At 41.6% G+C, this 24337-nt stretch overlaps 1 long non-coding RNA gene across 1 annotated transcript in view; it reads left to right on the forward strand.

Moving 5' to 3' along the window:
• The window catches only part of LOC121466477, a 28363-nt gene extending 4379 nt beyond the window's left edge, over positions 1-23984 (forward strand). Inside the window, exon 3 of the long non-coding RNA XR_005976774.1 lies at positions 23787-23984. This is a non-coding gene — a long non-coding RNA (uncharacterized LOC121466477). The remainder of the gene's footprint in view (positions 1-23786) is intronic.
• Positions 23985-24337: the final 353 nt, after the last annotated feature.

Below are 24337 nucleotides of genomic sequence, written 5' to 3' on the forward strand. Positions count from 1 at the left end.
CTGAATTATATAAAATTATATAGTGATACATTGATATTCTAGTTTCATGTCTGCTATTGTGGTAAAAACAACATGGTCAAAAGGAGCTTCAGGGAGAGGGGTGTGTTTGAACTTGTAATTCAAGTGTAAGCCATCACCGTGGAGGAGGTCGCAGTTGCAGGAGCATAAAGCAGTTGGTTGCATCACATCTACAGCCAAGAGTAGAAAGAAATAAGTGCAGACATGCTCACTTGCTTCCTTGTGCTCAGCACACTCTTCTACAGATCAGGAACCCAGCCTAGAGAATGGTGCTGTCCACGGTGGGCTGGGTTTTTCCACATCAGTTTACTTAAGGCAATCCCCCACATACATGCTCCAGGCCAGCCCTAAGTAGACAATCCCTGATTGAGATTCTCTTCCCAGATAATTACAGATTGTATTAAGTTGGCAGTTAAAGCTAAGCAATGAAGTAGACATGTGGTTCTTCATTTGCAGGCACACTGGCTTTCAGCATCTGCCAGTTTGGGTGGTATATTCCTTACCTGCCTGACAATATAAACTACCATTACTTACTAACTAAGTGACCAAAACCTTGGAGTTTCGGGTTCTGCACAAATACTTGACATTTCCACAAGTATTTTTCTATATTGTTGGAAAACTAAACTCAACTTTTTAGAAGGAATTGTAAGGCACTTGATCAGCAAAAACCTGTGATAATACACTTAAAACTGTGCTTAGCTTTTTCAGAACACTAACCACTTAGACATCATGCAATAGCAAAACATGGATGAAAAGCTCTCTCTGGTAGGGAACAATGGAGATGGGTAGTGGTTGTTTTAGCTGGGGTATGATTTCTTGGAAAAGCTAAAGAATGGCAAAAGACTTAACATTAGATAAGAACTCAGAGAAGCTGGGCAGCAGTGGTGCAAGCCTTTAATCCCAGTACTCGGGAGACAGAGGCAGGCGGATCTGTTTGAGTTTGAGGCCAGCCTGGTCTACAAGAGCTAGTTCAGGACAGGCTCCAAAAGCTACAGGGAAACCCTGTCTCAAAAAAACCAAAAAAAAAAAAAAAAAAAAAAAAAAAAAAGAACCCAGAGAAATACCATGGGAATACCCAGGGTCAAACTCAAGAAAAGAGTATCATGAAAAGGAGGGAGAAACTCCAGAGAAACGTTGGTCCAAGCCACCAAATTGTGTTGTTTTAAAGGGGAAGGTTTGTTGGAGCTTTTCTGTGTTATTATTTTTCTCGCCACCGTGACACACTATCTGATAAGAGGAACTTAACCGGGAGGGGTTATTTGGGCTCACACAGTTTCAGGAAATACATCATGAGGGAGAACATAGAGTACAACAGTTAGGTCTTAGGCAACAGGAGCTGAAGGCTGTCACTGCAGGCCAGGAAACAAAGATCTGTGACAGGAAGCAGCCCATCACCCTCGGGGTTAACCCCTAGCGGCCTACTGAGACTGGGGAGGTCTTGGGCCTCAAGAATTCTACAACCTCACCAAACTGTGACCAGATGGGGACCATGTGTTCAAGCATACAAGTCTGTGTGGGACTTTTCAGATTTAGACCAGCATGGAAATATTGGCTACATAGTCCTAATACTGTTCAGAGCTACAAGACACATTCCAGCAGGTTCCGGGATGAGTGTGAACCAAGGAAGGATACACAGCATTGATGACTACTGAAAAGAGGAGACAGGACAGTACCAGGTGAGCTGAAGGCTGTGACGGATAAAGCTACCTGCTTTCTCTCAAGCCAAACTTTCTAGCTAAACTCATTGTGCTCGGGGAACGATGCACACTCGACAGCAGATTGGCAGGACAGTGCAAGGTGCTTTGCCTACACCATATCCTGAAGTATCGAATGTCATATTATTCTTTATCCTTTTCTTATTTTGGACCATTTTGAAGAAAATAAAATATAAATACTGCAGTCTCTCCAAGTCCCTCCCCTAATGGATTTCTCTCTCAGTCGCAGCAGATTACTCTAACACGAGCATGTTTTCATGTTACATATTAGTGACTGTGATAGTTACACAATAGCACTGGTGTGGACATTTCCCCTTACTTCTCTTTTAATGCCTTTTCCATGTTGACGGATGTAGCCATAGCTCATTTACAGTGTAACAATTAAAAACGTTCTGTGATTTCTTTATCCAATTGCTTAATAATGAGTGTTTATGCTTTGACAGTTTGCGCTATCAGCTATAAATAGACAGTTAACAATTCTGTGTAAATAAACATTGTTGGTATACATGCATGTTACTCTAGGCTTGGTATCAATCTGAACAGGAATCGCATGGTGACAGGACAGGTGTCTCTTCAAGTATTTAGCTATTTTCAAAGTGCTTTCGGTGCCCATTTATAATACCTCGTGAAACGTACAATTTTTTTAAACTTCTTATTATGTTTAGTGTGTGTGTGTGTGTGTGTGTGTGTGTGTGTGAACGAGGACAACTTGCAGGAGTCAGTTTTCTTCTTCACCACGTGGGTTCCAGGAGTGAAACTCTGATTGTCGGGTTTGGTGGCGTCTGATGCTTGGCTGAGGAGAGAAGTCAGCCTATGAAAAGTCTCCTTCCTAAGCATGGGACTCTCAGCTTGATTCCCACCACCCATGTAAAACTCTGGCAAGGGTAGCATGTGCCTATAATCTCAGCCTTGTGGAGAGGGAGACAGAAAGGTATCTGAGGCTTGTTGATAATGAGGCAGGCCTACTTGGTAAGCTCCAGGCCAGTGGGAGATTCTGAATAATTTCTAAGGTCGAATGTTCAAGGATGGCTTCCACACGCACACACACACAAAACACACACATACACACATACAGTTCACTGTTGATTTTATCTCACATATTAAGCTTTCTATTTCAAGAATTCTATCTTCTTTTTTAATATTACTAAATAATTTCAAGATCCATTTACTTTTCCATTTGGATCAACATTTTGAAAGACTACAAAACTTTAAAAAATACTCTTAGTACCCCATCCTTGATTTGTTCATTAGAGTTTAAAATTCCTAACTCACTGGGTGGTGGTGGCACACACCTTTAACCCCAGCACTTGGGAGGCAGAGGCAGGCAGATCTCTGAGTTTGAGGCCAGCCTGGTCTACAGAGTAAATTCCAAGAAAGCCAAGGCTACACAGAGAAACCCTATCTCAGAAATCAAAAAGGAAAAAAGGAAAAAAAAAAAAAGGATTCTTAATTCAAAATTATATCTCCTATTTTTATTGCAGATCCTATCTTTCTTGGCATTATTTTAAATGTGTTTTGAAATTTTTCTTTACTCAGCATGGACTGTTATAACAGAAAACCACAGACTGGTTGACTTAAAAAAATAAAACAAAATGTTATCTTAGTTCTAGAACCTGGGATAGGTAAGGTCGAGTTGTTAACAATGGTGATGACCTCTCCCTGACTTACAGACAGCCATGATCTTAATATATCCTCACATGGCCAATAAGAAATTCATCTTTCTCAGATAAGGGCTAATAAGGGCACAACTGTCATTCATGAGGGCACCAGTCTCAGGACCTATAATCTTTCAACACATCTCTTAACAGCATCCCAACTTGAACTAGATTGGGACTTTGGCATGAAAATGTGGCAGAGAGAGGATATACACATATTGTCCATTAAAAAAAAAATGTACGTTTGTAAAATTCCCCTCCCCCTTCTCCTCCTTCCTGTCCGCATCTCTCTCCTTCCTTCCAGGTAACTTCAGATTGCCTCTCCTTAATGAAAGCTAGCCCTACAGTCACTTGAAATCCTGGTTAGGAATCTTGCATACCCAGCTCCTCATCCAAACCTCTTTGGTTCCTGGTTTTGAGCATTTCCTTCCTTCCTAAGATGGCCAAATGTAGTCTCTCTTTTTTGTTTTTCCTCCATCCACAGCCCTGTTCATACAGAGGGAACCTCTGTTTGCCGCTGTCACCAGTCAGTGAACCCCGCTTGCCCCACACTTACTGGCTGTTTTTCACCCCTTCTGAACTTGCCATAGACACAAGCTTCTTTTAGATCACCACCCAGGTACCCATCAGGCCCTTGGCTTCAGTAATACCTACTACTTTTCGAGTTTGATTTTCAGACCTGATTAACCAGTCTTTGGTTCTAATGGTAACTCCTAGTCTTTCTGTTTCTCTTGTCTACCGTTGATATTTGTCTGAAGGAAACTAGAGTGTTGCTGGGTGAGAACTCAGAGCCACGTGCTTGTATGGAAGTCACAGATTTCATTTATAGTAATCTATCTTTAAATTACAATTGAAATGCCAACCTACTGACTTTTCTAGTTATACCACCAAATCCCTCCTTTCTGTCTTAAAACCCTAATTGTTTCTATATCCTGAAGACTCTTAAGCACTTTAACAACTCAGCTTTGTTATGCTGAAATGCCTTTCCTTCCACTGCCTCTCCTGGTTAAGCTAATCCTTTGAGACCCTGTCAAGCACCACTTCTACGTGAAGACTTCTCTAGCTTCAGAAGGCAGTTAATAAGCTCTTGTACGTATCTTAACTTCGTTCAGTGTTCTTTCTTTGTCGTCATTGGAATGGTCCTTTTTGGCATGTCCTGTTCTGCTCTCTGTTTCACAGATGAGGAACCTCACCTCTGTGGCTAACTTACAGATCACTTAGAACTAGTGGGTCAGGCAAGGTCTTTTGCTCATCTGTGTGCTACTTTGCTTCAGTCTCCAATCTTGTCGGCATGTGCTACTGAGGCCTCTGAAATTGGAAACATGATGTAAAGGTTTATCACTCTGTGTGGCTCACAAGGATGTGTTTTATAGTAAGTCTGCACACCCGAGATTCAACCCAGAACTGTGAGTCACTTCTGCGGCCTTTCTTCCAGCCCACACATGTGCCTACTCACTGCCCTGGCCAGGTTGCCTCCCAGGTTCTGGTGAGCCTCCCATCCGTATACAATTCTACTACTGCTGCCTTTGTCAAAGCCTCATTTTGTTCTGTCTGAAACTAATAGTACATCACACTCAACCTCACCACCTACAGCGTAGACCTTGGACAGCCTGAGTAAACCATGATGGCCCTACTAAAAATACGTCAGCTCATAATTGGCTCCTCGCAGTCAGGCTGAGTCTCTGCCCAAGACTTCAAGGCAGAACCACTGTTCTTGTAGACATATTACACTCAAAGTCTAGTACCTAGCCTAGCGTCTGGCACAAAGCAATCAAAACATTATGCCGCATATCTATTTTTGCTTCCTGTGATGGTTGTAGTAAGAAGGGTGAGCTGACAAACATCTGGAAGGGCTCCTGCTGCTGGATTTCTCTCAACTGCAAAATACTTCCACTGGAAAAGGAGATTGGTGATGCTCAGCAATCTAAAAGCTACCCCAGTGCAATTATTGCTCTGAAATTGGTACATTTTTAGGTAAAAACTCCTCTGAGATTAACTGGCACTGAACTTCAGCCTACCTAGAGAGTGGCCTCAGTTCTCTTTTGAATATAAAATGGGCTTGCTCTAGGCACACCTCCAGCTGTACCTAACATTCTTTTTCCTCAAAAATCACAATGTCCTTTTCAGCACATCTCAACTGTCCCATCTAAGTACTGAGAATTTGGGACCCGAGATGGTCTCCTGTGACAGATGCCAAAGGAACAGATGTTTTCTAATGGTAAGTAGCAAGCACCTCCCACCCTGCCCATTAACCTATCTCTAGTGGCCCATGGAGTCTTCCTAACTGAGGCCCTCCCTGTGGGAGTAGATGTGTAACCCAGTCTCCAGGGCCTGGTCTGTGTATCAGACTCGTAGAGAGCAGTGCTGGCTCCATCGCTTCAGCTTAGGTTCATGCTGATGTCACCTACAACACGAAACTGCCAATTCGGTTTCGCATCCTTTCACATGATCTAACATGAGAACTAAGTTTCTCACTTCACCGTAACTATGACCACATCCCTGGGCTCATTTCACAGCCCAGAGAAAGGAAAGGTAACATAGGCTTCTTAAAGACAGGGGTCTAAGACAGTGACTGTCATAATCATGTAAAAACTAGGCAATAAATGCTTTATGCGTAGCGGGCCAATACAGAGCCTTCCATGAAGTCAACACAGGAAGTAGCAGAAGAGATGAACTCCCCACACACCAGACCACTCGGTCCAGACAGCATCAAGGAACACAACCGCAGAGTCAGACACAATGACCGCTGGAACAAAGGAACACCACAACGACAGTACCTGACATTTTGTCTTCTGGCAGTCTTCAGCGAAGGAAAGACAGTTAATAATCCTTTAGAAAACACAGTCATACAGCTTTGAACTGAGTTAATGGAGGTGAATTCACCAGAAGAATGCCATCAAGGAAGACAGCCTGTGAGCTCACATCAAATGCTTGGAAAAAGAAAGACCCAGGCCTAAGAGGATGTACAACAACAGTGTAGGTGTGGCTGATCCAGTGAGCATCAACCCAGAGTGACAGACAACCACCTTGAGTGGCAAAGCCATATCACACAGGGCCTTGTAAATTGTCTTCTAAACTGTCAGGCTTACAGGAAGTCCAATGTGTAGCCACCAATCAAATGTATGCTAGTACGTAGCACCATGAGAACTGCAGTTAAGATAATCCACTCTGTCTGTCATTCTCCATGATGAGTCTGAAGTCATCAATACCACTGCCAAAGAAGCTCCCTTGCCCCTCTACAGTCAGTAGCAGCATGGATCATGAACTTCCACTTAGTTTCTGGTGACAGTATGGACCACGGACATCTACATGGCCTCCGGTATCAGCCACGGACCCCAGCATGGTCTTTGGTAGCAGTACAAACCAAAGATATCAATATGGCCCTTGATTGCAGCAAGAACCGTGGACACCATCATGGCCCTTAGCAGCAATAGAGGTCATAGACTCTAGATCTCTAGAGGTCATAACAGTAGAGGTATGGACTCAGGTGACAACATAAACCACCACTACCACCCACATCTCCCCAAAAAGAAACAGTCTAGACAGGAAGTCACTGACGAGGACTCATAAAAATTGTGATGGAATTCTGGAGAGTAGCTCTATGTAGTTGATGGCTTTAGGGGTGAGTTCTTTAGGGAAAGAACTCACTTTTCTTTCAGGGGCTGGCCACTGAGAGTTTGATCAGTGTTTGAGAGTATATGGGCAACACAAATTGACCTTTGTATTTTCTTTTAATTTTTATTTTCTCCTGTTTTTCTTTGGTGGAGGTCACAAGGGAAGAGGGGTGAACCTGGAAAGACTGGGAAGGGAATGTGTTCAGGAAGCAACTACCAAACAATCAATAAAAAGATTATTGGGAAGAAAAAGAAAAAAGAAAACCTACTCTGGTATTTAGGTGCCTGGTAGACTGAGAGGAAGAGGGGCCACTGGGAAAGCCCAATCAGAAGAGGGAAGGGCAAGGGTCACTCTACAGAAGGAGCGTTACCAAGAGGGAAGTCTTAGAACTTGGTGAGTTGATTATTCCAGGTTCTAACCCCAGCTTTTGCTTAAAAAAAAAAAAAATCCACTCTTTTGTTCAGAAGAGAAAACAGAATACTGTCAGGTTACAAACAACCCAGTTTAGCCAAAGTGAGTAACATTTACACATAACTAAATTTCAAACACTTAAATCTAGTTTTAAGTTGTGGACACCGTTTATTGTACAAGTCCCAGTGATGAACCGTCTGGCTAGGGGCACCTGTCTTCTTTTTCTCCAGGAGATGGTAAGCTGTTCATCTTTGCACTCCCGCCCCAGGCAGAGTGTTCAGCCCGTGAAGGCTCAGCAAACATTAGTTTAGGGGAAATGAAGAGTAATCCGGGATCTGATTAGGTCAAATGTATCAAATAAACCTTGTGAAATGAGTGAGACAAAAATAGGTCACCTCTGACTTCAGGAACAAATGATAGCAGAAAATTGAACGAATTTTCTGAATGGATAGAGGAGGATAAAAGCCAAGGCTGCTGGGAAAAATGCTTAAGAGCAGTGCTAATAGAGCTCCCCAGTGCCTGTGGCACTGGGAGAAATGAGAGGAAAATAGAGCCAGAGAGGAAGCTGGGCCGAGGTGGGCAGCAGCGCAGTGGGGCTCAGAGAATGAGAAATTCAGTAAATAGCCAGTTTCCACTAAAGAACAGAATTCACTGGTGTCCAGGACCAAGGGAAGTGGGACACATGCCATAGTGATGATTGCTCTAGGTGCATGATGACCCAGTAGACCTCTGGTAATCCCATCAGCCATTTTCTTCTAGTCCTATTTTCTAAAGATGTGAACATCTTAATTGATCTGTCTTAGGTAGGGTTTCAGTTGCTGTGGAGAGGCACCATGACCATGGCAACTCCTATAAAGGAAAATATTTCATTGGAGCTGGCTGACAGCTCAGAGGTTTAGTCCATTATCATCCCAGCAGGAAGCATGGCAGCGTGCAGGCAGACATAGTGCTGGAGAAAGAGCCAAGAGTTCTAAATCTGGGTTGGCAGGCAGCAGAAAGAGAGAGAGAGCCACTGGGCCTGGGTTTGAGATTCTGAAACCTCAAAGCCCACCCCCAGAGACACACTTCCTCCAACAAGGCCACTTCAGTACAGCAAGGCCACATGTCCTAATCCTTTCAACTAATACTGCTCTCTATAAACCTATAGGGTCCATTCTCATTCAAACCGTCGCATTATCTGAAGTCAGTTATTTCTAGTTCTTATCTAAGACAAACACCAACAGATAATAGATTCTGGATGCATATTAAATGAATATTTTTATTTTTATTTTTTTTTATTTTTTTTTCCAATGCCATCCAGCTTCTACTACTCTTTTTTTTTTATTGCGAAAAGAAGAAAAAAAAACATAAACAAAAAACAAGTTTCCACCTCCTTCCAGCCTCCCATTTCCCTTCCCCTCCTCCCATCCTTCTCCCCCTCCTCCCACCCTTCTCCCCCTCCCCCCACTCCTCTCCCCCTCCCTCTCCAGTCCACAGAGCAGTCCGGGTTCCCTGCCCTGTGTTAAGTCCTAGGTCCTCCCCCCTCCATCCATATCTAGGAAGGTGAACATCCAAACTGGCTAGGCTCCCACAAAGCCAGCACATTAAGTAGGATCAAAACCCCCTGCCATTGTCCTTGGTGTCTCATCAGCCCTCATTGTTCGTCACGATTAAGTTTCATTGTGGCATTTTCAAACAAAACTTGTTTCTTATTGCCATTCCTGTCTACTCTCTCTTCCCCATCCCCTCCCTACTTTGAACTCTTCCTCTCACCTCCTACCTAACTTCCTTTTCTATTTTCATGTCCCATGTGTCTTATCATCCTCCCCCACTTCAACACCTTTTCACTTTTCATTTCATTTCTGGTCTCAGAGCCTATATCTACTCGACACTTACACCCACAAATACATACAAACCTCATAGGCAAGCTCATGTATGAGAGAGAACATGTAATCTTTATTTTTTCTTCTTTCTAGACTTCCATGAATATTTCCGTGTTAGATGGGTTTATATTAGCTTAGCTTTCCATTTCTCTCCACACGTAAAATTAATTTCTCCCAGTTGGAAAATTATATCCTTTCAGTGCAAAAATTGAAGTAATATAAGGGTCATGTTATTATTCAAGGACCTAGCAAAACCGTTATTGTTTCATTCTGTTTTCTGTTTCTCTGTCCATATAACACATACACATATGCCTGTAAGCACACACATTTTCTTTTTTATTTTTTTGAACTTCGAGGGATGGAAGGATGGTTCGGCAACCACAGGCAGTTTCCAGCAAGCCTGACCACTAATCTCCAGGACCCACATGGTCAAAGGAGAGAACGAACTTAAACAAGCTGTCCTCTGGCTCCCATACTCACACCTTGGTGCGTGCCAGTGTGCATGGGTGCACCCACACACACACAAATGAATAAATACATTCAAGACTAGAAGAGTATTTAAGTGCTGATGGATGGAACAGCCGGGAAATATATTTGCAACAAAGTCTGGTGATCTGAATTCTATCCCCAGAATGCACAAAATGAGAGGTAAGAACTGATGTCCTCAAGTTGTCCTCTGACCCACCAGCGTGTGTGTAACTACTCAAATGTGCACATAAACACACACACACACACACACACACACACACACACATACTGACCTCCTGACTCTTCCTCCACACACCTATGATACTCATTTCTTTTTGCCCTTTGACTGCAGAACATTTTTGGTAATACCCTGTACGTCTCATGCTCTCTCGGCTTCCAGCAGAAACCCTCCCAATAGTACTCTACTTATTTTCCTTCTTTTCTTGTTACCTCCACTGTGACAACTCACATCTCTGACATTAAAAACCTCCCTTCTTACACCCAAGTGACTGACTCTCTCTGGCCTTCATTTTCAACGGTGATTCTACAAACCTGATGGTACATACCTTGACTATACTCTGTGTTTTCATTTTTGGTTTTCTGCCCTGTCTGTTAAAGTTTGTGCTATTTCTTATGACCGGGAAGCTTTTCCTATCATTTAGAATTAGATCAGATTTAAAGTATGCTCACTGTTGTATGCCTGGGAAATGAAGGGCTCAGAAAGCCAAAGAGAGGATTTACCAGATGCCCTGCCTTTTAGGGAGATGTACCTTCTAAGAGCTGTCCTGGGAACTCCTGTCTCCATCACTATTGGGCCAACTTGCCCTGACACCTGCTGTCTAATTTGCATCAGAAAAGCACACTCACATGCTCAATTTGGTTACCAAGTCAATGTTCCCTTCTTCTGATAATTCTTTTTTTTTTTTTTCAGGCAGAGTTACATATAGTCCAGGCTTACCTGGAATTCACTATTTAACTTAAGTTTCTTATCCTACTGCCCCCCCCTCATGAGTGCTGAGGTTATAGATATACACAATACCCAGTTTGTAGGATATTTGGATTCGAACCTAGGCAAGTGCCTTACCAAGTGGACTGTGGATCCAGTCCCTGTAATCACTTACTGCATCTATGAAGTGGTCATTCGATGCATCAAAGGATGCACAACCTCCTGTACACTCCACACCCTCTCCTATTACACTGCCATATCACGATGATAAACTTACTCATTTTTCTGTGTGTAAGTTTACCCACACCAATAATACACTTGCTCGATATACTCATCCATTTCAGGCTAACCCACAGCTCTAATGTTTTTAAACAATCCACAATTGCAAAGCAATTTTTAATAGAAATTGTCCCATAAGAGTTGATAAAAGGTTTCACAATATCATTTGTTCAGGGCCTGTTGCTACTCCTTGATCTCTGAATAGCCAGAGGTTTTAAATACTTAGAGGCCATAAAACTTGAAACCTGTCAATAGAGTCATTTGATGCCATTGAAGCTAATGAAATGGAGGACAAACAGGGACTTAAAATCAACTTGTCTATTGTTTTACTTATTCATCAAGCTGGAAATAGCTAAAGCCTGGGTGTTCAGAGGGGAACTCATACTGGTACTTACATTGCCTTCCGTAGCCATAACTGGATTCAGACTGCCAGAAACAAAAGCTAGAAAAGAAAAATATGGCAAAGAAATATAGCTTCAGTTAAGTGAAAAAAATATCCCTTTTTATGTAAAGGGCAAAGATACTGACATTATGATGGAAAAAATTTCATAATAAGTACAATTTATTAATTCATTTTATCTCAAATTCAGTACATCGATGTCTTAAAATTGAATTCATAAAATAAACCCATTTTATTTAAACATCAGTATTTACAAGGTAACAAACATGATATGCATGACTTACTCACTTGGTTGCATGTGGGGGTTTGGGGTTTTTTTGAGATAGCAAAATATTTTGCTGTTGGTGAATATCAATATGGACATGTGGATGATATGGAATTATTTGACTATTGCTGTTATAATATCTCATAAATGCAACCAAACCACTCCGAAAGTCCCAGCTACAATACCAAGAGAAGACTTTTTTGGATGTTGCCTACTTTGTAGTGGATTACCTAAAAAACAATACACGCCATGGCTTCAAGAAAAGCAAATAAAAGCAAAAAAAGGGACCTGGGAACCTGACCTGTGAAGTCCCAGAAGCCACCTAAAGGCCTGGAAGCAGACCACTTCCTACCCTGCCCAATGACACCAATACACACCCATTCCTATAGGCTTGACCTCTTACTACTTGGGTTCCCCAAATCTGAAGACACCACTTTTTTTGCAACTTGTACCTATAATTCTTTAATTTATTGGTAACAAGGTAATAGATTTCTTTTGGGTATGTTTATGCAAATATGTCATTATATATGCAAATATGCCATTATAGCTTGCTTTTTAAATGCTTTCCCTGGGCCCAGGGATCCCCCAGTCTCTACCTCTCCAGCACAGGGATTACAAGCACATGCCACCACCCCTGGGACATTCATACAGATTCTGAGGATGGAACTGGGGTCATCACATTTTTGTGGCAAGTATTTTCTCTCCCCAGGCCTAGCTGCACTTATTATTTTCTACAAATACCATAGTTTCATTTTCCTTATGATTGAATAAAATTCCATTGTGTATATTGATCGAGCTTTCCTTATCCATTTATCTGCTGATAGATATCTAAACTGGTTCATTTTTTAGTTACTGTGAATAAAGCCACAATTAGGCACAGATATGCACGTCTTAGATATGCACGTAGTACATACCTGATTACTTTTAATATAAAAACTGTCACATCTACATAGATGCATATAAGACATTTATTTATAAAAATACAAAGGAAACACAATTGAAAGACTGACATTTTAAGCACTTAATTTGTTATTTATTCACATCAAAAGCCACAAACTAGAGAAATTTGCAATGCATTTACCACGCTCTAATAGGAAAATAACAAACAAGAGTGAAGGAAAAGTCAAATAACTAAAATAAGTATAAAACAAAACAATACGATTCCATTAAGATTAAGCAGTGAAAGCCGGCTTTGGAGGAAGAAGAGGGCTAGAAGATTGCCATTGCAGCTGTGCTGGAGAGCAACTTGAGAGACCAGCAGTAATAATTGTAATTGTGTAACAACTGAACCTTTGACACATGACATGAAGTATCCTCAGCACTACAACACCTAGTAGGAAAAGAATTTTGCAAATATATTGCTAATTAAAAGATGGGTTGAAACGAATTTGGGTTTCTGTTTGGTTGGGTTTTGGTTTTTCCAGAAAGGGCTTTTTTGTGTACCCTTGACTGTCCTGACACTTGCCTTATAGACCAGCTGGCCTCCAACTCACAGAGATCCACCTGCCTCAGCCTCAACCTCCTGAGTGCTGGGATTAAAGTCGTGTGCCCCACCACTCACTGGGTTGAACTACATACAGAATTATCTATCACTAGTAATACTTGAACACCTGCAGACCCAGCACTCTGGGGGCTGAAATGAAAAGGCTACAATTTAAAGGATAGTCTGGGCTGCATAGTCAGATTGTGTCTTTACAATATGTGTATATGATAATTATTAAGAAAAATATAACCTTAGAGCTTAAAGAGGTGGATCAGTGATTAGGATGCTTGCAGCTCTTTCAGAGGACCCAAGTTCATTTCCCAGCACCCATATAGGGCGGATTCACAACCACCTGTACCTCCAGCTCCAGGGAGTCTGAAGCCCTCCCTGACCTCTGCAATCAACTACACACATTGGCCACCCAACACCCCACACACAAATAAATAAAAATAAATGTGTACGATTTTATGCAGAGCCACCCAAACATCAATGTAGTCGTCTGAATATATTCCCAGAAAAAAAAATGTGGCTGCAGAGATTATCCATGAGAACTGGAATAGCCAATCATTTATTTTTATTACCTTCATTTATTTTCTATAATAAGCTTTTATGTGTAAAATAATAATGCTGAAAGAGACTCCTATGAATATTTTATTGATTAAGGCAATCCGTTTTTAGCATCCATTGATTGAGAAACTGCATCATACGCTAAAGATAGTTTGAAGTCAGCAGCACTTTTAGGTAAAGAGTCAAAAATAATGAAGAATAAGAGGATATTTTGAACTAGGCTAAAAGAGAAGTAAATGTAGTTTGGCAACTTGCTGACTGTATGAAATCATGGGTAAGTAACTGATTTGAGGTTGAGGCCTCAGAACACCCATCTGTGAGATGGAGTTACATAATTCATATTTCTTTCTTGGGGCTGGATGAAAATTAAATTATGACAGGTTTTCATAAGGCTGAAGACATGACCTAATGCATAATAAAATCTCATAAACCCTTGCATTGTAAAATATATTCATTACTCAAGGAAGCATGAATTGATGGCCAACTGTGTAAATTGTTTAATAATATATAATACAGCCCTTTGAAAGCTGTCCTTACTTATCCTGAAAGCTAATTGGCCTCTTCTTTATCATAATACAACAGCCTACTTTTTTCTGTTTCTTAAATATGTGCTAAGTGTCAAACTCACTGGAATTTTTCTGTATCATTCTATATAATTATCAGAGTTTCTTATTTTAAAAGTACTATTATTACTCCCTTCTTAGATGAGGAAATTTAGGCAGCTGATGAGAAAAGTTGTATCTGAACTTGTATCTAGACTTCCTGTTCATTCAGTCAGTCTAGGTCTCCTCTCTCTCTCTCTCTCTCTCTCTCTCTCTCTCTCTCTCTTTCTTCTTCCTCTTCCTCCTCTTCCTTCTTCTTCTTCTTCTTCTTCTTCTTCTTCTTCTTCTTCTTCTTCTTCTTCTTCTTCTTCTTCTTCTTTCTTCCCCTCCCCCCAACACACAGAACTTCACTAAGTTACTAGGTTTTTCTAAAACTCACTCTATATTCCATGCTAGCCTTGATCCTTCTACCTTAGCCTCCCAAGTAGCTGAGGCTTGCACCACTAAGCCCTGCACTTATCCCAGGCACTCCGTGTCCCCACAGAGCATTGCTCATAATGGTCACAGTATTATACCATCATTCTGTGGGTATACCTGTACCCTGAGTTGATCAAGAGACTATTAAATTCAATGGCCAAGGCCCGGTCTTCTCTGTGCCCCGCTGCCCACCCTAGTGAAGGACACAGTCTAAGCAAACTATTTGATAAAAGAGTTAAAAGAAGAAACACTATTTATTTGGTATGCCTTGATAAATAAATCCTGCATTATGAAATATTTTAAAAATGATTAAGACCCTAATTAAAATGTCACAAGACACTTTTGTGGGTTTAGCAGTAGTAGTAATAGTATTTTAAAGGTAGAGAGATGTCTCTCCGGGTTTAAAAGCACATACTACTCTTTCAGAGGAGTTCAGTTCCCAGCACCCAGATCAATCAGTTCACGACCATTGGTAACTACAGTTTCAAGGGATCTGACACTCTTATGTGGCCTATGCAAATCCCTGAACTCCTGTACACAAACACATAATTCACCCCCACAAAAAAGCATAACTTAAAAAGAATAAATTTTTTAAAATATTTTCAATTATTTTCGTTCAACAAAAATAAATAAAGACTCTACTTGTGCAGTGTGCTGACCATCAAAAGTAAGCATGACCAGTCATCATATGATAGCTGGCACATGCTGGCAACGTTTCAAAAGTAATTAATAGAACCTATTATGAGAAAGCTCCGAGAATGTAAGCACTCAAGGAAGGCAGAGAGTGCTGCAGAGAGTTGCCTTCTAGATAGGACAGGGTTGAGCTCCATAGCTGGGATTCCCAGCACAAAAGAGGCACAAGATTGGGCTCATCAATCTTCCAGCATGAAGAGGGAAGGTGTTCACAAGGACAACCTTCTCTTTGAGGTCTTGCAGCCATTTACCAATTGCTAGAGAGAGCCTTCGCCTCTCCATGAAGAGCTATGGGCAACTAATGGTTGCTGGGAGAGTTTCTTGAGCAGTGTAGGCACTGGCAAGTTGCCTAACCTCCTATAATCACTCTCACCCATGTTCCTGCAAATATCCCTAGTTAACCAGTGGTTTACCAATTCCAAACCAGAAAAATACACAAGTAGAAGTGGAACTGGTGTAGGAGGTCCTTCTGTTTATGTGTGGCTTTTATTGATTGAATAAAGAAACTGCCTTGGCCTTTTGATAGGGCAGAAATTAGGTAGGCAGAATAAATAGAACTGAATGCTGGAAAGAAGGGCAGAGTGGCAGATGCCATGGTTCTCCTGCCTGAGACAGATGCTGGTTAGAATCTTGCTGGGAAGCCACAGTCACGTGGCGATACACATTAATGGAGATAAGTTAAACTAATATAGAAGAGTTAGCGAATAAGAAGTTAGAGCTAATGGGCCAGGCAGTGTTTAAATGAATACAATTTCTGTGTGATTACTTCGGGTGTAAGCTAGTTGGGCAGCTGGGACAAACAAAGGGACCCCTCCTCGTGCAACATGAAACCAAAAGGTTAAGTGAAAGTGACAGAGAGAAGAGGACAGAGAAGGTAATGGGTGAATGTGATCAATCACACACATATGAAAATGTCATAATGAAATTGAGTATTATAAGTATTATATGCTAATACAATATTTTTAAAGTACCCAATGCATTTTATTTATGTGAAAAAAAATTTTACTTTTCACATAGATGAAGACCAACAATAAGTTATAATCAGTTTTGAATTCTTTCAACATTCATTCAAGGTTGTGTTCTGCAGTCAGAGAGGAAAAGTTGCATCTATGTCTTTCAGTAGCTTAGACTCAACAAAGATATTTATCCATTGAACTTATGCCTATTGAGCAGGTATGTAATATGTTCAAGTTGCTTGCTAAATTATGTATGAATTATTAATAAAATTTTAATATTATGTTATATGTTATAATATTATAATAATTGGAACAATAGCTCACTCAAAATTAGTTTGTATAAATAATTATTCCACTAAAAATGTTGATTAATTTTTATTTATTTAAACTTTTAGGCTGTAGCACAGATGTGAGAACTACCAACAGATAATCAACAGTTAAACATACTATGTACTAGGATAAAATTCCAGAAGTTAAAAGAATAACTACTCAAGTTTCAGGAGAAAAGAAAAACATGAAATTTTACAAGTCCTGAAGATTTTTTTAATGATGGAACTCATGAAATCTTTGTGCTATTTATTATTTATAAACAATTGTAGAGATTACAGTGGTCTAAAAACCACATTTTTACATGTATGATCCAGGGAAGATCTTAACCTGCGTCTGTGTCAGGTGGGAGAATCTTGGCGACTCCCTGACTCGGCTTCTTTCTCCCAGCATTCTGTTCTGTCTACTCTGCCTACCTAAATTCTGCCCTATCAGGCCGAGCAGTTTTCTTTATTAACCAATGAAAGCAACAGATAGACAAATGACACTCCCACATCATATGATATAAACTTTGTGCAACAATTATAAGATGTCAGAGTATCCACAAGTCTTTCAGGCTATTTTATAGGTGCAAAAGCAAAACTGTATCTAAATCTTAACGTAGTCCACTAAAGCATGTGGATTAGAGGCAAACAGATTTGTGTTTGAATCTCAACTCCATCCCGTTCTACAGACACAAATTTGTCACTTAAGTCATCTGATCAGAGGACACCTAACCAGTTAGACAGAAATAACAACAACCAGCTCATAGGGTTTGTGAAAACCAAATGAAACAGCTCATGTAAGCACTCAGGTGCAGTGACTACTCAGTGGGTGGGAGCAGTTATCTAGAAATAGGTTTATTATACAAAACCATTCTTCCAATTGGAATGAGCACACACCTAGGAGGTTTAGGCAGGTGTGATAATGGGTTTCATCCAATAGAACCGCTCTCACACTCCGAGGCTGATTAAAACCCCCAGCGGGATCTCCCCACAACACTATTGGAACCTGATTTCCAATCTCCAGAGTACGCTTTTCTCAGTTCTGCACATGACAGTCATCTCAATAGTGAACACCTTAAGACCCAACAACACGTGGCATAGCCAAATGGATGATGTCATCTACATCTTTTTTTTTTAAGTTTGAGATGTGAAACACATTGCTTCCTGACAGGTCTGCACCTGGAGAGTAGAAAACTCAGGTCACTGTCAAATGAATCTTTGAGTCACGAAGAGGCTTTACTGACATGGACGGATGAAGACTCCTCCCATTCTCTGTTAAACACAGGCATCCTCCTTATACCAAGCACACTCTAGCTGCTTTAGAAACTGTTGGGCAAGTTAAGTTGGAAATGCCTACTCTGGTCCCGTGTCATTTTGAAACCAGAAACCAGACCAAGAATATGAGTGTGTAGCAAACAATTAATAAAGAAGGCTGGTATGTACAATATGTTTTCAGAACTAATGATGAAAGCTTCACTACATGCTGATGGAGGAGGGTCATCTTTCTATCTGTTGTTTCATTGGTTAATTAATAAAAAAAACTGCCTAGGCCCATTTGATAGGCCAACCCTTAGGTGGGTGGAGTAAACAGAACAAAATAGTGAAAAAAAGAAGCTGAGTCAGGAGTAGCCATGATTCTCCCACTCCAGACAGAGGCAGGTTAAGATCTTTCCTGGTAAGCCAGCTCATGGTGCTACACAAAATATTAAAAATTGGTTAGATCAATATGTAAGAGCTAGCAAATAAGAGGCTAAAACTAATGGGCCAGGCAGTGTTTAAAAGAATACAGTTTCCGTGTAATTATTTTGGGTATAAAGCTAGCCGGATGGCGGGGATGCAGCCACGCTGCTCCTATTACAACAACATGCATTTGTAGGCTCATGAGACCTAGCAGCAGCTGTTTGATTAGGACCCTCTGGACACGATACTCTTTATGATGATCAAGTTTAACATTAAAGGCCTAGAATTTTAAAGTGTCTTAAGGAGGAGACCAAGGCTGGTGACATGGCTCAACAGGTAAAAATCATTTGCTGCATGAACCTGGTAACACAGTTCAACCATTATATCCCACAGTGGGAACAGAGAACAGACACCTAAAAGCTGTTCTTTGATCTCCACATGATTGCTGCTGCACTTGAGTGCCCATACTCACACATGGTGCACACACACATACGATATGCATACACACACACGCACACACGTGCCCACATATGCACATACACATACACACAATACTAACAATAAATAAATTGTAAAAGGAACATAACTGTGACTTAGAAATTATTTTCTAATTTAAATACAGTATAGGCTAGGTTCATTCTCCTTTTCCTGGGCCTTAAGCAAAAACACTAAAATGCTAAACTAAACTTCTGAAAGCAGAAAGTAACCTGTAACCCATTTACTCTCTGATATCAATGGCTAGCATTGATGAGGGATCAGAAGAGCAACCAGGAGACTTATAGAAAGCCCAGGAACATGGGCAAACTGGGCATCCTTGCTAACCTGGGAACCAAAGGAAACAGGGCAGTGACGCACCCTTCTCGCGGCCTAAGACCCAGTCATAAAAACCAAGCAGTACATAGAACAGAGAACACCCCCCCTTGACTGACACTGGAAACATTTGTTCAGCAGGCATGTGGTGCTGATGGGCCATCACACTGGCACCATAGAAAGCAAAGAGGACACTCATCTTGACTCTTGTGTAAAAGCATGAGACAGGAAATAATCCATTCGTTTTAGCAATTAATGTGAAGTTTCTCCTGTCACACAGCAGAGCAGGTGTGCAGAAAGCAAACATGTAGTGGCCTGCACTAGGGTATGAATGGTGACAGGGGGTGTGGGTTGTAGGGTGGGTTATTTCTCTGGGAAACTGATGGAAAGGAAAGGGGTTTTATACAAACTATTTCCCCTGTTTTGGTTTTTAATTTCAGTTCTATCATGCTGACTTCAACCCCCTATTTTTTTTTTTTTTTACTTCAGGAAATTCTCCTTCGGGACTTTCTTTTCTCCACCCATGTTGCAGAATATCTTTCTGCTTTCTCCGCTGTGGTGCGGAATTGACAGATGGCTATAAGAATCACAAGTTTTTTTTTATAAAAACAGGAAAACTGTGATGTTTAAAATTACTTTATTTTCAACACCATTAAAATCCTGGAAACATCATCTGGGGAGATGGCCAGGCTCCTTACAGCCTTCCCCATGTACTCTCACAGGCATCATGAGCCCTGACAATCAAGGCTCAAACACACAGATCTCATATACTCTGATCTGACTAAGAGAAAACCCTCCTTGCATTCAGTGTCAAATTTTGCTCTCTGCAAACCACATCACCAGAGTAACAACAAGGTAGCTGCAAGGGATTCCATAAAAGCCTCCTCCATTGTACCCTGAAAGGGACCACCAAGCAGCATGGTGGCCATGCTCTGAGAGGTATGAGGCTTCTCTGAGTTCCTCATCTTCTTGAGTTCCTTGTTCTTCTGCAGGCTTTCAGAACTCTAAACTCAAAAGGTTAAAGTCTATCCCCACAGCACACCATTAGGCTGGAGCAACAGGGTACCTACCACAGGTTGCACCTTAGAAGAAGCTTCTCCTAGTCCCCAGAGCTGGAGCCTGACCACTCCCTTCATGGTACGTGGGGCAGACCAGTACCTTTTTTTTTAATTAATTAATTTATTTATTTATTAAAGATTTCTGCCTCCTCCCCGCCCCCACCTCCCATTTCCCTCCTCCTCCCCCAATCAACTCCCCCTCCCTCCTCAGCCTGAAGAGCAGTCAGGGTTCCCTGCCCTGTGGGAAGTCCAAGGACCTCCCACCTCTTTCCAGGTCTAGTAAGGTGAGCATCCAAACAGCCTAGGCTCCCACAAAGCCAGTACATGCAGTAGGATCAAAACCCAGTGCCATTGTTCTTGACTTCTCAGTAGTCCTCATTGTCCGCTATGTTCAGTGAGTCTGGTTTTGTCCCATGTTTTTTCAGACCCAGTCCAGCTGGCCTTGGGGAGTTTCCCATAGAACATCCCCATTGTCTCAGTGTGTGGGTGTACCCCTCGCGTTCCTGAGTTCCTTGCTCGTGCTCTCTCTCCTTCTGCTCCTGATTTGGACCTTGGGATTTCAGTCCGGTGCTCCAATGTGGGACTCTGTCTCTGTCTCCTTTCATCGCCTGATGAAGGTTAATATCCAGGAGGATGACTATATGTTTTTCTTTGGGTACACCTTCTTATTTAGCTTCTCTAGGATCACGAATTATAGGCTCAATGTCCTTTTTTTATGGCTAGAAACCAATTATGAGTGAGTACATCCCATGTTCCTCTTTTTGGGTCTGGCTTACCTCACTCAGGATAGTGTTTTCTATTTTCGTCCATTTGCATGCAAAATTCAAGAAGTCATTGCAGACCAGTACCTTGATGAGCATAACCATTCTACACTTGCTCCATGAATAGAATCCCTCCAAAGTATATGCATATTCTACTCCTAGAGCACACACACATACACACTCCAGTGCACACAAATATACCCTACAGGGAGCCCTTGTTCACCAATGCATACACCCTGTAGGTAACTTCATTCTCTCTCTTACTCTGGTTCCAAATTCAAGGGACTCAGAACTTGTTGCTCTAAGATCCAAACTTGCTGTGTGCCTAAGTTCAATATGAAGGGCTGGAAACCCAAGGAGTATCTTCACAGGTTAGTACTGTGCCTATACTCAGAATCACATAAGAAATAGAGTTCAGAGCTCACAGAAGGCATTGCTAGTCCACAGACAAGTGACCAGTTCTTAGGCCCACGACAGACTCCCATTCACTGAGCCCTTGGGGACAAGAAGAGATGACAGACCATAAGGTGAGCCATAGTGCCTAATGACTTTTCTCTTTGTACCTCTTGACAGACCCTCCCCACTCTCCCCACAGGAGTAATCATCCTATTTTCTCTCCACAGAGGAGTTCATTTTTCTTTGTGATGAAATCTGGACAGTGTGTGAGGTAGCCAATGCTCTGAGGTAGCCAATCACTTTAGCTCAGTCTCGCTTACTATCTTTTGACTCTACAGTCTTTCACCACATGAACAGGTATTTCCTGTGTAGCTGGGGCATCAGCAACAGAAAGAAAACCAACATAAAATCTACTAGTATCTTGCACATATTGCTCTGGAGTTGGAACCAAAATTCCTCCTTTGTCTGGCTCTTTTCTTACCTTAATGAGCTCTGTGGATTTGCAAAGCCAGCGCCCAAGGCCTGTTAGTGGGAAAGGAAGAGCCCATGAAGAGCAACGCCTGTGCACACTCAGAGAAACAGCTGCCTTTGCCAAGAATGGGGCCATTTGTCTGGGAGGTCCTTAGGATGGCAGACAACCATGCTCTCACAGTCTTTGCCCAGAGTTCACAGCAAGTCTGTATAGTGTTATTCCCTATGCTGTGGAAGTGAGGACATGGTACACTAACCAGTTCTCAGAGTTAACAGGTTAGAAAGCCAGAATTCACACTCTGGTCTCCCGACTCCAGCCCAGAGCCCATCAGTTGTCAGCTGTGATGCCTCTGCTCTTTCTCCTTTACAGTTCGCTTGAGTTCTCTGAGAACAGTAAATCTTAGACTCTTCAAGACAGGCGACTTCACCACGGGGCCAGCCCAGACACAGCAGGAGGAGAATAAATATGTGTTCATTTACATAGGCCTTACCTCAGATTTGGAATATGTAAAAGCAGACAGGATTAGGTGCCCAACATGACCCACAGTTATCATGTAGACATCCAGAGGGCTATAAGTGGGATCACAGGGTACAATAGGGGATTTGGTCAAGAGAACATGGATTATTCTGATATCACATATCCTTTCAGGGGCTTCATTTAAGAGCAGTGGACCTTAAGTCCTAGCTGAATTCCTAAGCTGGGTTACAAAGTCTAATGTTTCCCTTCCCCTACTCTGTCGCCATCACGAGTGCAGGGACCTGACTTTTGTATTTGCTGTCAAGTGTGTGCTAGTGCTTCCTACGTGCTAAAATACGAGTTTAGAGACCATTTTTGTTCTTCCAGATGAACTAGTCCAATAAACTAAAGACATTCTTCACATAATTCAAAATTCGTACTTAAAAAACTACAGTGCACATAAGCTAAGCCTTCAGGAACAGCTCTCTCTCTGCAGTCGTGTGGTGTATGAAAAGAGACACCTAGTGGAAACACTCGTAAGTACTAAATTTATTACTGAACTAAGAGAAGTTCCCCGTGAGTTTTGTGAGTCCACATGCGTTTGGGTTCAGCACCTTCCAAACTACTAGAACCATAGACCCAAAAAATATGTCTTTCAAAAGTGCATTCTGTGTCTATTTCTGAAGAAAGTGTGTGTTCCTTTACCTTCTGAGTTTGACTACCTTATTGAGTCTCAGAGTCATGGAGACATTGCAAAGCCAACAGTACAGAGCAGGTAATAACTGGACACCTGCCTTCCCCTCCCTTTCCTGTATGCGTGCGTGCTGATTTTTGTTTTTACCTCTTCACAGACTTGGTGTGTGAGATTTTCCATTTGTCTATGGGTTGTTGTATTCTGGTTTAAAATTAGATAAAGCCAAGCCTGGTCTTATTTTCCACCTGGCTTCCTGTGGTCCCTGCAGCTTCCTGTGGTCCACCCACTGGCTCTGCTCTATCACTCACTGGCCCCCACCCTCACTTTCTCGCTGTGCCCACCCCCACCCTTTAACATAACAGCTCGCTCTTTTTCCATGCCCTCCTTAATTTCATTTAGTCTCAAAATTAAAAGTCTATCATCATAAAGTATTTTTTAAAAAGTCTATTTTTTCCTCTATGACCATAGCGTTAAAGTATGATTTTGTCGAAAGTTTACATTACTAATTGATTAAAATGAAATAGCTGTTTAATTGCAATTTGTGTGATCTTATAGGCTCAAACTAGTGGGATTTTTATTTTACTGACTTTATGTATTTGAGAGTCTCTGTATGTTGTTTAGACTGGTTTTGAACTCAAAGCCTCAAGGAATTCTCCTAAGTCAGCTATAGGTAAAGGCCACTGCTAAGCTCCTTTAGGCTCAAAAGACTTAATTTCTTGCTCTTGTTTTTTTTTTCTTTCTTTCCTTCTCCCTTTCTTGTTTCCTTCCTCCCTTTGCTTGTGTGTATGAATCTCAGGTTCAAGCCTACCACTAAGCTCCCTTCCACGTGACGCTCATCAGATTTCACATCTGAAAGAGACCGTGTCCTTTAATGAAAGCTGAGCTTCACTTCAAAGTCCACATATTCTAGGAGTGCTCTGCAAACAGACCCAAGCTTCGGTATGGATCTGGGAAGTGGACACACCCTGCAGGGAAGAAGCCCAGGGACCTCCGGCTTCAGGCACACAACTGCAAACGTGATCTCACGTCATGATCTCTGGTCAACCTCCCAGATCCAGTCGCCCAGCCAAACTCAACCACAGAGAGAGATCGGAAGTTAACTGTCAAGCAGGCCTTCCCAGGATTCTTAACACGGGCCATTTTCAGGAAGGGGATTGCTATTTCCCCTTTGTCACAGATGATGGAGCCACATCAGGCCCTTTTCCTTTGATATTAGGAATAAGCCAAAGGTGTTTATTACTACCATCCAATGGCATAGTTTCAGAGACACTGGTAAAAGAGTTAGTAAAGATATGGTGGTTAAAAAAGAAATTAAGACTTCAAATATTTTCAGAGTATAGAATTTAA

This window comes from Microtus oregoni, unplaced genomic scaffold (genome assembly GCF_018167655.1).
Source record: "Microtus oregoni isolate MIOR12 unplaced genomic scaffold, Mior012 000033F_ref0000390, whole genome shotgun sequence".
NCBI lineage: Eukaryota > Metazoa > Chordata > Mammalia > Rodentia > Cricetidae > Microtus > Microtus oregoni.